This window comes from Tachypleus tridentatus, chromosome 6 (assembly GCF_004210375.1).
Source record: "Tachypleus tridentatus isolate NWPU-2018 chromosome 6, ASM421037v1, whole genome shotgun sequence".
Lineage (NCBI taxonomy): Eukaryota > Metazoa > Arthropoda > Merostomata > Xiphosura > Limulidae > Tachypleus > Tachypleus tridentatus.
In genome coordinates, this window is record NC_134830.1 from 145094013 (window position 1) to 145106813 (window position 12801).

Below are 12801 nucleotides of genomic sequence, written 5' to 3' on the forward strand. Positions count from 1 at the left end.
GAAATAGATTTCAATTTAGGAAAATGTAAATTTTAGAAATATTACTCACTCACTTGTACTACTAAGAGCAAGAATCACACACAATGATGGAGTATCTAGTGCTGGTAATAACAAGAATGGGTTCCTTTCTGAAATAATGACAGAAGTGGAAATCCCATGAAGTGTAACTTCCACAAGACCAACTGTTGTCTAGAGAAGCAATACCAAGTGGATAATCTTTGTCTGATGGGCTTTCATTGTTTACTCACTAGGATAGAAGAACCTTTGATTTCTTTGAGCAAGGTTTAATCCATCACTGGCTTGCTAAGCCTGTCATGAATACACCAGAGTATGTGTGTTTTCTTTTGTGTGTGTTTTATTTTTAGCAAAGCCACATTGGGCTATCTGTAGAGCCCACCAAGGGGAATCAAACCCCTGATTTTAGCATTGTAAATCTGGAGACTTAGTGCTGTACTAGCGAATACACCGGAGTAACTCAAGTTGTTTTTCATGTTTACTGTAGTTGTTTCATGGGTTTAATACCCTCCTCACCAATACCATATGATATGATATGAACACTTTGCTATAAGTACCAAATATGGATATTACCATCAAGATATAAAAGGAAGATTGTCAAAATAAAAATGACAAGCCTCAGAAAAGCTCTTGATGTTATTATCAGATAAAACATGTAACAAAGATATGAGTGAGAGTGAAAACTGAACCAGTTTTGCCATACATCAAGAGATAACAGACCAAGTGGTTCAGACACTTAATTAGTCAACATTCAAATTCTCAGCCACAAATGGCATTCAGTACAAAGATAAATGGATGAAAAGAAAAGCTGATGACCATACAGATAGAAGTTTGAAAATGTTTTTAACAACCCCAAGAATATGATGATACAGAAGACAAAACATGAACAAAAAAACTATTCCCTTCATCTCCTTCAATGCTGCAAGATATCAGAGAAAGTCAAAATAAATTGATGATAGTACAGCAAAGGATATTAGGAGAATAAAATGCTGGTGGCTAAATGTCACCAAAGTTGGTGAAATATCAGAAGGTTTAGTGTAGCTAGGGCTTTAGGCAATATCATCTAAGGTTAATTATTTACATGAGATGGATGCTATAATTACAAATGAAAAGAGGAGGAACCCTTACTTATGTCCTAAATAAATCCAAGTCCTTCTAGATAAATATATCCACCAGAAATTGTTTGCAACAGCCCATGTAATGGGCTGTCCTCTATTACACTTCAAATTAACACACCATATCTACATCTCAAACCAAGGGGGTTGACCCAACTGGTCTGTTATGAGGAAAAAGGGACCATTAGCAGAGAAATCTTTCCATGTCAACTCCCCCAGACTTTAGAATTGGGTAATTGGATTGCCTATATTCTAGCAGAAACAGCAGGAGAAGGAATACGCATAGGAATGACCACTAGTATGTGTGTGAGTGTGAGCATGTGTATGAACCACTATCATTAGATCAATCACCTGAAACCATGCCTCCACTAACAAACACAGCAATCTTTTTGAACAACTGAAGACATAAATATGAACCAAATACTCCCTGTCTTTGTTTGAAGAGTTATGTCACTGAAGAAGTCTTTTGGAAAACCTCATCCAATAATGGGCTCTGAGCAGGAGCAAATGGGTTTAAAAATGATAAATTAAAGCAGGTAATGGCAGATAACTAGGTGTCTAGAAAGTCAGAAGCACCCCAAAGACATCTGTGCAAAGAAATACAGCCCAACAAATATCACAAAGATAAGCATGAGGAAGGTATACATTAGCAGGGAGAGCATTTTGTCCCAACATTAGAGTGACTAAGAAGTTTAAAACAGAAGAAGTGTGGGTCAACATGGTGAAAGGAATGAGATAAATCTCTCTAGAAAACTCTTTTAGACCATGATGAAGTTTCCAAATTAAGGTGAATGATGAGTGGAAACAGAAAGATAGAGAGGTATGAAAAATTAAGCACTAAAAAGGTAAAGAGAAATTAAGGGGTCTGCACCAGTGCAGGTAAAAGTTTCCAAATGGCTGTAAGCTAGGACTAAAGAGTTAAGTAGATGAAGAGGATGAAGTATTTACAGGTAAAAAGTTGTTCAAGGAATGAGTCTGCATGGATCCTAATATCAAGCAAAAGAGGAAAAACAAAGTAACATTGGTTACATGAAACATGAACACTAAACCAGGTAAAATTCAATAAAATTTAACATAGTCATAAATTATCACAAAAGTAATTTTGAAACACATCCATTATTGACAATCTAAAGAAAAATAATGGAGTTTATTTGAGTGTAAGTACTTAGGATAAGCTATCGCGTAAGGAAGTTAAGTTACCCTCCTACTGGTGGAACACTACTGTTGCATGATTATGGCATCACACACTAGTGCAGTTCATATTAAAAACTTTTTTCTTTAGGTGAGGGGTAGCTTAAGGATAGTGGCATGCAAATCTGATAAGCAGGTGCATGTAGGAATCAAGATATTATGCATGAAGTGATATATTGTCATGTTGGAAAAAAAAAATAGATTCAGGTCACAGGACAATAACATCACTTACCATCACAGTGCTTTCAGTTGCCACTGAAAATAGTAAAAGATTGCTCTCATCATGGAGTTCAGGTCTTCTGGAGGTATTAGAAGTGTGGATACATGAATTTACAGTCAAGTAAATACACAAAACCATTTTGGTTTATAGTTGCTTTTTTTAAAACTTAATCTGATATGTCTACAGCATGCAGGTCATGGTTAATATCATAATGACAAAATTGGGCCTTAATTATTGAACCTCTAACACTGGGTTGATAATGATTTGTAATAATACTGTTAAAGAAATTATATCATGATTTGGAACATATGTCCAAAATTTTATAATTTGATACAAATGAGGAAATCAAATTAATGTAATTCAAGTTCTAATTGAAATGATTAACATTTTTGTGGTTATATTCTGAAATCAAGAAAATAAAGATAAGAAAGATTACACTATGGTGGTTATATTCTGAAATCAAGAAAATAAAGATAAGAAAGATTACACTATGGTGGTTATATTCTGAAATCAAGAAAATAAAGATAAGAAAGATTACACTATGGTGGTATAAAAGTTTAAATAATAAGTACAAAAGTTCCATAATTCTTAACAAATTAAGAAACAACACAAGTCTGAAACCAAACAGTACTGAGAAAAGAAGGAGTCTTTGTTGAACTGCAAATACTTATAGAAGTTAGTGTGCATGGAGAATGTATTGCCCTCCTTTTAGAGTACAGTATATAGTACTATATTTAAGGGTGGGAATTTAATTTAAGGCTTGAAGAATGCACAACTATTTTTGGTAGCAGTGCTATGTAATCTCTTTCTGATCTTTGGAGTGGTAAACAACATTTCTGAATATATATATTCAATTTAATAAGAAACCAAAAAATACAGTTAACACTATTATGCGAGTGTCTTTACACAAATTTTCATAACCCCATTCTATCAAAAACGTTTGTTAATGAAAATAAGGATCACTTCACGACACTGATTATAAATCTGAAAAATACTGAGCACAACATTGACTAACAAAAAAACTATTAAGTACAGGATAAAAGAAAAGCTACACATACCTAGTTCTGAGGATCAAGTTTATGATTTAATGCAAACACAACTACACATTAGTGATAAAAGTCGTGTATACTTTAGGTATAATCTTTCCTGATTAGGGAAACTAATAGCATGCACCACTTCATTTGTTAGAGGTGGAGAAAAGATAATTAGTATGGGTATAAGATGTTATTATTTTGGGTTCAAAAACATTCCAGTTCAAAGTCAGCCAAAATTTTATTATTTTGAAACAGCAAAATGGTGATTTAACTCATATTTTTATGAGTCATGAAATCAATGAATTAAGCTAAATAAACTTGAATTAATACAAAATAATGAGAAATTATAATGGTGCTATTTTGATTAGTTAATTACTTCTGCATTGTTAACTGATACATTTATAACTTCAATTAATCAATAAATGTTCATGACACTACATCATTGGTTCCCAACCTTTTTTGTGCCCCGCATCCCTAAAAATTTTTAATATGTTCTCGCACCCTTACAGTAATTATTTATTTGAGAATAAAGGTGAAGATGGCCAAAACAAATGTTATCTCACACCCCTAGAATGCTATCTTGCACCCCGGATTGGGAACCACTGCACTATATAATCAGGGATTTTAGGTAATCTTATATTGATAAGACTGTCCAGCTGCAGTGTATTGGATTATTTGTTTGTTTGTGTGAAAACTTTTGGGCCTGTTTATGGAAACACTTAAATTGCAAGTAGATTGCATAATATTTTTTTCTGCATTTCTCTGGCTAACAGACAAGACAATGTACATTCCCTCTCACATATTCTTTTAGGAATGAAACTACGCATTTCTAATGTTTTGTCGTTGTCATCAATTTGAATTTTTTATGCTGAATCAATTTCCTTATTTCATTAATCTGTACTTTTCACAGAACTTATAATGGCTGTGGGACATCAATCACTGTCTGATCAAAAAAGAACTGTGAATTAGTTTCCAACTCTGAAGAACTCACTTATCTTTCTCATATTCTTCTTTATATTTCATTTGGATTTTCTTCTATGCAGTCTTTGTATTTAGTGATAGCTTTCTGTACTTCTTTGTGTCATCCACATTTTATGACTCGTACAATTTTCAGTGAATTTCTCCAAAAACCCCTCCATTTTGACTTGAAATAAAATCTACCTTCCAGTTTGTTTTGTTCTTTTCACACTACTGCTGCATTTTCTGTGTATGTCCTTGTTCCTACCAAGACCACAGAATAGTTTCACACACTAACATATGAAGCACCCAAAAATAACCAGACAGTTCAACTATACTTTCTCATGGGCTAGTTTAACTAGTCTTAGAGCTTATGACCATGTTACAAAATATCAAATATCAAACAAAGCTTTAAGCTTTCTTTTTCATCAACTGAAATGCCAATTTATAACAGCCTCACATTTTGACAAAGATAAACTATGGACTGAGGACGTGTTGCAAAATAACAGTTGTGAAATGCTAATGAAAGATGAACACATCTGTCAAGAACAGCTAACATAGCAATGACAATGGAGAACATTTTCATGTAAAGCAATCCTAATTAGATGGATATGCAAGTTTAAACAATTGTGTTTCAGGATGTGAAATGTAATAATACAATTTAGATGGAAGAAATATTTATTCAAGACAGACTATGCAAGATGAGAAACTGAAACTAATATAAGTTACTATAATATTATATTATGGCACTAATATAAGTTACTGAAAGTGTAAAATTTTATGTAATTGATGTTATTGTTTTTCATTCATTATAAGTACTTATATTTTTATAACAAAGTGTACATCTTTTGTTGTAGGATTGGACATGGTATCACCTACTCCTTGCTTTACTTGTAAATTTCTTCAAGTTAATTGACTTGTGTATCCAGTTGTATCTAGGTTTTTAAATAAATCTATCATAACTGGTGCCTTGTCATCCGAAATGACACTCTTGTTTTCACAGTAGTAAAGTTTGTTACATGTGTATAATGTAAATCAAAGGAACATTTACATCTTGGCCACTCCACCTTCAATTTCTTTAAATCACCAGAGTATTTAACATAAAATAGAGTTGATTTTAATTTATGCATTATTATTATTATTTAAAAAAATAATCTGGTTCAAATTTAAAGTCAGTTCTGAGTGTTACATCATTGTATATTATGAAAATCATGGGGTAAGCTATGCACACACATTCTGGCACCAAAATTACATTCACCAAGATAGCAGTGAAAAAACACACAGTGGATGAAGACAGCTGTACATTCCCCAGAATCTTCATTAAAACAAACTCTAGTTCAATTTCACACTACAATTATGGTTTTCCAGCTTTCTAGAAAATGTGAAGTTTGTACCACAAACACTGTGAACTAGAGAGGGTGAATAGTGGTAGTAGCTCACTGATTGTTTCATTAATTGATCACAATCGTTTAGTCAAATTTGTACAGCATCCTCAACGAAGGCAAGATGAATAAGTTTGATCTTGTTAGGAATCAAATATGACATGCTTAAATTAGAAGCACCTTTAAATCACCAAAGCTGATTAAACTTAAAGTAAAAAACAAACAAAAGAAAGCAACTTACAATGCTGAAATGAAGCTGAGCACAGATAGTCCATTATAAGGCTTTGTGCTCGAAAACAAGCAAACCTAATGACAATACTTTTATTAATTGGATAGTTGGAATGATCAAAGATATTAACAATCAGAAGAATTACAGTTGAATATTTGTGTAATAACCAATATATTCAGAATTTCTATTAACAAAATGTTAGAATAATTAAAAATATAATTTTGATTGATTATCTTCATGAAAATCAACTTAACTGAAATTTCGAGTAATTGATTAGTTTATTTAAAAAATGTAACTGCTGCTCAGAGTACTCAATTATATAACTTAACTGGTTAAACCAGTAACATACTACAGTTTTAAAAAATACATCTGTTGTACAGCTTCTGTTCTACTACACCTACCCCAATTTCAAATTCCAACTCACAAATGACTGATTACTATTCACAATGTCTCTTTAGATAATTATTAACAAGGAAGCAATTAAAGTACAAATTTTCTAATAGTTTTGTAATACTACTAATTAGGTAATTTATCATCACTTGAAGTCACTTTTAGTAATTATGCTATTTTAAAAAGGTCTTAGAAGTGCCTAGAACACAACTTCTTAAAAATTTTCTGTTGAAGAAATCCTTTTATTTATAAGGTTTAACATACAAGACATCTCATTTGTCAGGTAACTAATATATCAATTGAGAATAAATACCATTTATCTTAAAATTATCGTACAATTTTAAAAGAAATCAATCACAAAAGGTGTATAATACTAAAAAAAGAAGGATCAGGAATATATTAGTGAATCAGAGCATTCTTGGAATGCATTGCATTGCCACAAAATATACTACACACTTTAAGACCAGATGTGTGTTATAAGAGTCACAGCTGCTCCTTATTTTCAACTCCTTTGTGACTCCACAGGGAACAAAATTCATTTTTGAGAACATCCAGTCTAGAATTTTAACACTCAAAGAAATGAATTCTACTGACATAATAATTACAATATTCTAAAAATAAAAGTTTCTTACGTAATTGTGAATAGCAGCAGTATCATAGGTTCTAAAGCTTTGTAATTCGTTCTCTCTGAAGTTACCACTTAAAGAAAGGTGCATTGTTATATTTTCTTAGCCTGACTTAGTGAAGTAAAAATGTATCAATTATTTATTTCTGAAGTTATTAATACAAATTCTTGAATACTAGACTATGAAACAATTTTTCTTTTACTCTTGTTTAAATCTGAATTAATATAAACTTTACCAATATTTGTATGTTAGTGATGCATAAAGTGTGGCATCTTGTGCAGCGCAACAAGTGGCAGATGCCTCTGATAAAATGCATATATATTTTGTGTTAAAAATTACAAAAAGTTAGATTCTTTTTACTTGATATTTTAAAACAAATCACATCAAAAGAGGTCATTAAGTAAAAAAAACATAAAATACATCACATAACTAAACAATATATAATTGAAGTATGGCTGATATTAGAAAGTGGAAATCAGACAGAGGATACCTGTTAAAGCAACTACAGTGTTTCACTACAGAAGACTTGACAATAATTACACATAGTACATGTACGTAACAACATACACTTTTATCTTTACGTGACATTAATTTGGTGATAGTTATACAAGGAATTCAGTTCGCTAGTAGGTTATATATAATAATTTAAATGCTTATAAATATGATGAATAGGGTTTATTTCTAATGTTATGTGTACATCAGAATACATACATTTTTGTTGAATTTAAAATGCTAAACATGTACAGCTAATGAATTACTAATTGTTACATGTAAATATGTCTCAGTCATTACATTTACAGTTTCAAGTCATAATTTTCACCACATAAATACATTACAATTATAGATATCTTGTACTAAACTTTAAATATATATTTTTAATTTGGTTTTATTATGTTTTTTTGAGTTTACACACATTTTAATGCATTTTTGTTTCTGATATTATGGTACATCTGCATACTCTATTTAATGGAATAAATGGATACCTTTTCTTCTACTTTTTGTGTATGGGTCATTCCATGTCAAATCATCCAGATTTTGGAAAATTTTCCAGATGACCCCCTCAGAATGCCTTGAAAAAATTCACATGTGCTCATCTACCCATATAATGAAAAACTGCCAAAGATCAGATCAATATCTCTAATAGGTTCTGATTTACAGCCCTGTAAAATTTAATTAATTTTTTTTTATATTTGGCAAATTCATTTTTAGGCAACTTTGGCTGCTTAAAGCTGCAAGAGTAATGGTGGTAGAAGGCTGAAATTTGCAACACTGACTGAATTAATCTCACACAATTCAAAAATGGTCTCAAACCAAGTTTATCTCTTATAGGATTTTCATAGTGAGGCTGTAAAATCACCTGAAAACCCAAAATGGTAAAAAACATTGGTTTATTTAATAAGCCAAGCTCTAAGACTTAATATGATACAAAGCTGAATTTTGTTTTCAAATTTCCTATAACATATCAGTTGATAAATCAGCAATTGTTGTAATTAAAAGTCTATTAGATTTCCTGTAGAAAAATTTAGTTGCATGCAACTTTATATGATTTAGCTAAAAATAGCCCTACTTCAGTCCATAGTTTGACCATGTCACCAGTAATTCAGCCTTTTCAGATTTTTACCATATATTCTTACATCTCTGAATATGATCTACAAAACAAATCAGGATGGTGTTCAACCAACATTTTGAGTTATAATGTTTTAAAGTATCCTCTGACCATACACTGTTTACTTGAAAAAAAAAACCCATCAATTCAGGTGTGTTACTGTGTGCAAATGTATCCATACAATTTTGAAATAATTCACGATCCCACTGAAATATTCTAATCAGCATTTACCATATATTCTTACATCTCTGAACATGATCTTAAAAAAAACCAAGGTTGTGAAAAATAAATTATCAAATGTTTAGTGTCTTTGATATGTACCATTGGGCAAAGGACCACATTCAGGGCATTCAGTTCTTTCTTGTCAATCAGGAATCAGTCCTGCAGAATTGTGTAAAGTTTGATCTACATAAGCACCATGAAAAATGCAAAACTGCGGCAGGTATTAGTTCACATCATAGCTTTATTCCCCACTCTACCAACATACTGTATATGAGAAGGCTATAAGATGAAGATGTGTACACAGTTGTAACTGTTGGTAGTAACAGTGAAAGTGATGCTGCAGCAGCTCAAATAGGGTCTAATGATAGCAATGACAATTATCAGCCAGGAAAATATGTGGCATGCATACACAATCATAAATGGTATGTGGGAAACATAAAAGATAGATCAAATGGACATTCCGATGTGTTGGTGTCATTGATGAAGAAATCAAGAAACAAACTGTTCTCATTGCCTGCAAGGTCACGTAAAGATGAAAGCTGGATTCCTTTCCAACATATTCTGTCTGATAAGTGCATCTACCGTGCAAGGCAGTAATGCTTGCCACTAGGTTCTAAGTTAAAGTGATCTCAACATAATCAAACTCGAATTTCAGAAATTTATTCAAGCTGTCTGAACAAAGCAATGTTTATTTGATGTTGTTAAGGCTAATTTATCGCCAAAGCAGTTTTTGAAACATTTCATTGTCGTGATTATTGCAGTTTGGTGTGACTATAATCTTTCTCATTTATCCCCTGTTGTAGCACTGTGCTTTTTGTGTCTGATTTACCTTTGTATTTATTATATTACGAATCTTAAACTCAGCCATATCTGTATAACTGTAATGCATACACAATATATTTGCATTGCCATGTGATCTAACTAGTTATGCCAATAAACTTGTTCAAAAATGAATTAAGTCTTTCTTGTTTCCTACAACTTCATTATTTAACATTGTGAAAGGCTGGTTAGAATATTTCAGTGGGATTTATAAAATTCTGACAGGTATTTTTCACAACTGTATGGATATATTTGCACACAGTAACACACCTGAACATAAAAAGTTGCATGCAGCTATATTTTTTCACAGGAGATCTAACAGACCTTTAATTACAACAATTGCTGATTTATCAACTGATATGTTATAGGAAGTGTGAAAAAAAAATCAACTTTGTATCATATTAAGTCTTAGAGCTATGACTTATTACATAAACCAATGTTTTTTACGATTTTGGGTTTTCAGGTGATTTTACTGCCTCAATGTGCAAATCCTAAGAGAGATAAACGTGGTTTGAGACCAATTTTGAATTCTGTGAGATTAATTCAGTCAGCGTTGCAAATTTCAGCCTTCTACCACCATTACTCTTGCAGCTTTAAGCAGCCAAAGTTGCCCAAAAATGAATTTGCCAAAAAGAAAAACAAAGTAACTAAATTTTACAGGGCTGTAAATCAGAAACTATTAGAGATATTGATTCAATCTTTGGCAATTGTTCATTATGTGGGTAGATGAGCACCTGTGAATTTTTCCAAGGCATTCTGTGGGGGTCACCTGCAGCCCCCTGGATGATTTGACATGCAATGACCTGTACTTAATTTAACTTATTTATCTAATACATCTACTTTCACTGTGGATTCATTAAAGCTTAGTAAATAATTTTAGTCTTCTTTGTCTACAGAACTAGAGAAAATAACTGACCAAATTTATGATGTTTATAACACAATTTGATGTTACAAAAGCTAGTGTTATGAGCTGAATTTAAACATTGCTACTTTTACAATCAATCATGAATATAACACCTTGTTACTGTAAAATAAATTTAGTATTACAAATCATTTTGTTTATGGAGTTATGTGTTTACAAGTTACTGTATATAAAACTGAAGAAACTGTTTTTTACAATTTATTTAGCTTGCATTATGTAATAAATAAACGTAATTTCAGAAAACTCTGAAATATTTGTTAATACTTTTTTTATTTTCAAAACAAAATTTCTTATACCATGTTTATTTTATAATTATTCAGGCAAAAATCAAAACTATATTACTGTACTCTAACTTAGTATTACTATTAGATAACCGAGACTAGATGAAATAACAGCACAAGTTTTTTTCAGTTGTTATAACTTACACTGTTACTAAATGTACTACCACTTTTGGCTTATGAACAGAATGTTTTTGTTGGTATATACACCGAAATGTTTGGAAAATACTTTACATAAAAATTGTATTAATAGAGTTGAAAAATTAAACTTTTGGCAATTAATTTGAAACAGAAACATTTCATACCATTACAGCATTAGAAAGTATTGACTAATACTATTCATAATAGTACTTTTTAAATCATATGATTTGCCATATAAAAGTAATTAAAAGAAAAACTTCAAGTTCAAACTCATGTTCAGAATGTAAATTACACATTTCACTGTCTTCGAACTCAGAACTGTGCGTACAGTACCAGAACGAGTGGTACTAGTAACATTTTGTAATTAGTGTTTTCTTGTACTTTATGTTATATAACTAATTTTAACTTAAGTTGTTTCAACTTGCCCGTTTTGCACCGAGAACATCCCGCATAACCTGGTCAAATTCGGCAGTTTCCCTCGCCTGTTTTTGATTGTGAAGTGCAATTTTTTCACTAAATTTTCTCGGACTTGCCATGATCTCATCTTACTCCTCAGTGAACGCTTGTAATCATAAGAAGGTGCGTTTTTTGTTTTTTTCGATACGAAAGTTACTGAAACTATAATACTTTTACAGCGTCATCACATTCTTCAATCAAATTCAAAATAAACTTCTAACATGAGCAATCCCAACGATCAAAACACTTTTACAGCAGCTTCATAAGCGGTACCTGGTGAAACATATCAAGCATAAATTTAATAGCTACAAATATTTAAGAAAAGAAAAAACATATTACGCAGAAAGATTATGCCTTGGTTATTTTGCCAACAAGTATTTTTTTTTAAATATAAAAATGAGCTTTTTCATTTATAAGTGGTTTATGCGACACTTCTCAAATTAGCAAATTATCACGTAACTGGCGGCTGTATGATTCTCTAGGAACATTTTGGTGCGAAATTTTAAAATCCTGTCTTCAATAAGCCAATGTTCTCAATTAAATATATTATATATTTTTCCTTTTTTCAAACATCTGTGAAAATAAGCTTGACAAAAGTCATTTTGTTTCAATACACAATCAAAGTTTATTTTTCAATGATTTTCTTTATTTATCAATTCTAAAATAATTTACCTAAATGAAAGTTATATCAGAGTATGATTAATAAATTAAACGTGGATGTAGGTCTAACAAGATGCTTAATTTAAAAAGGAAAAAGAATCTTAAGAGCTTTTAGCAATGATTACAAATATGCAAAAAGAAAAACAGTCATACCAGGATTAGTTATTAAAAAAATGTTTAGATGAAGAGCATAAAAAATATTTTTCAAAAAGCTTTAGAAGAACGTGAATACAAGTTACAAAAAGCATTTTATTAACACAAGCTTGGAGAAAGTTGTATACGACATTGCGGATGCTGAGGCTATCAGCATCTAGTAATGTGCTGAGTGTTATGAGGGAGCTATGGTGATAGTTATGAAAGGTGATTTTGATATACTACAGAGTTTTGTTAAAGCCACTCATTTCAATCAAGATTTATTAAAAAATGAAAATAGATACACTAAAACTGTCGTTATACATACCAGGTAATAGAACAGAAATTTAAAATTTCAAAGTATGAGTAGTTAGATCAGTATAATGTATTTGTAATACTGGGAAGT

At 31.3% G+C, this 12801-nt stretch overlaps 1 protein-coding gene across 3 annotated transcripts in view; it reads right to left on the reverse strand.

Annotated features, from left to right (window-relative positions):
- The window catches only part of LOC143253953 (uncharacterized), an 86019-nt gene extending 74018 nt beyond the window's left edge, over positions 1-12001 (reverse strand). For 2 of the 3 annotated variants that reach the window (XM_076508607.1, XM_076508608.1), the window contains exon 1: positions 11573-11987. The gene's annotated coding sequence lies outside the window, so the exon portion shown is untranslated. Of the gene's footprint in view, positions 1-11572 lie in introns of all 3 variants that reach the window. The other variant, XM_076508611.1, reaches the window with a different exon arrangement.
- Positions 12002-12801: the final 800 nt, after the last annotated feature.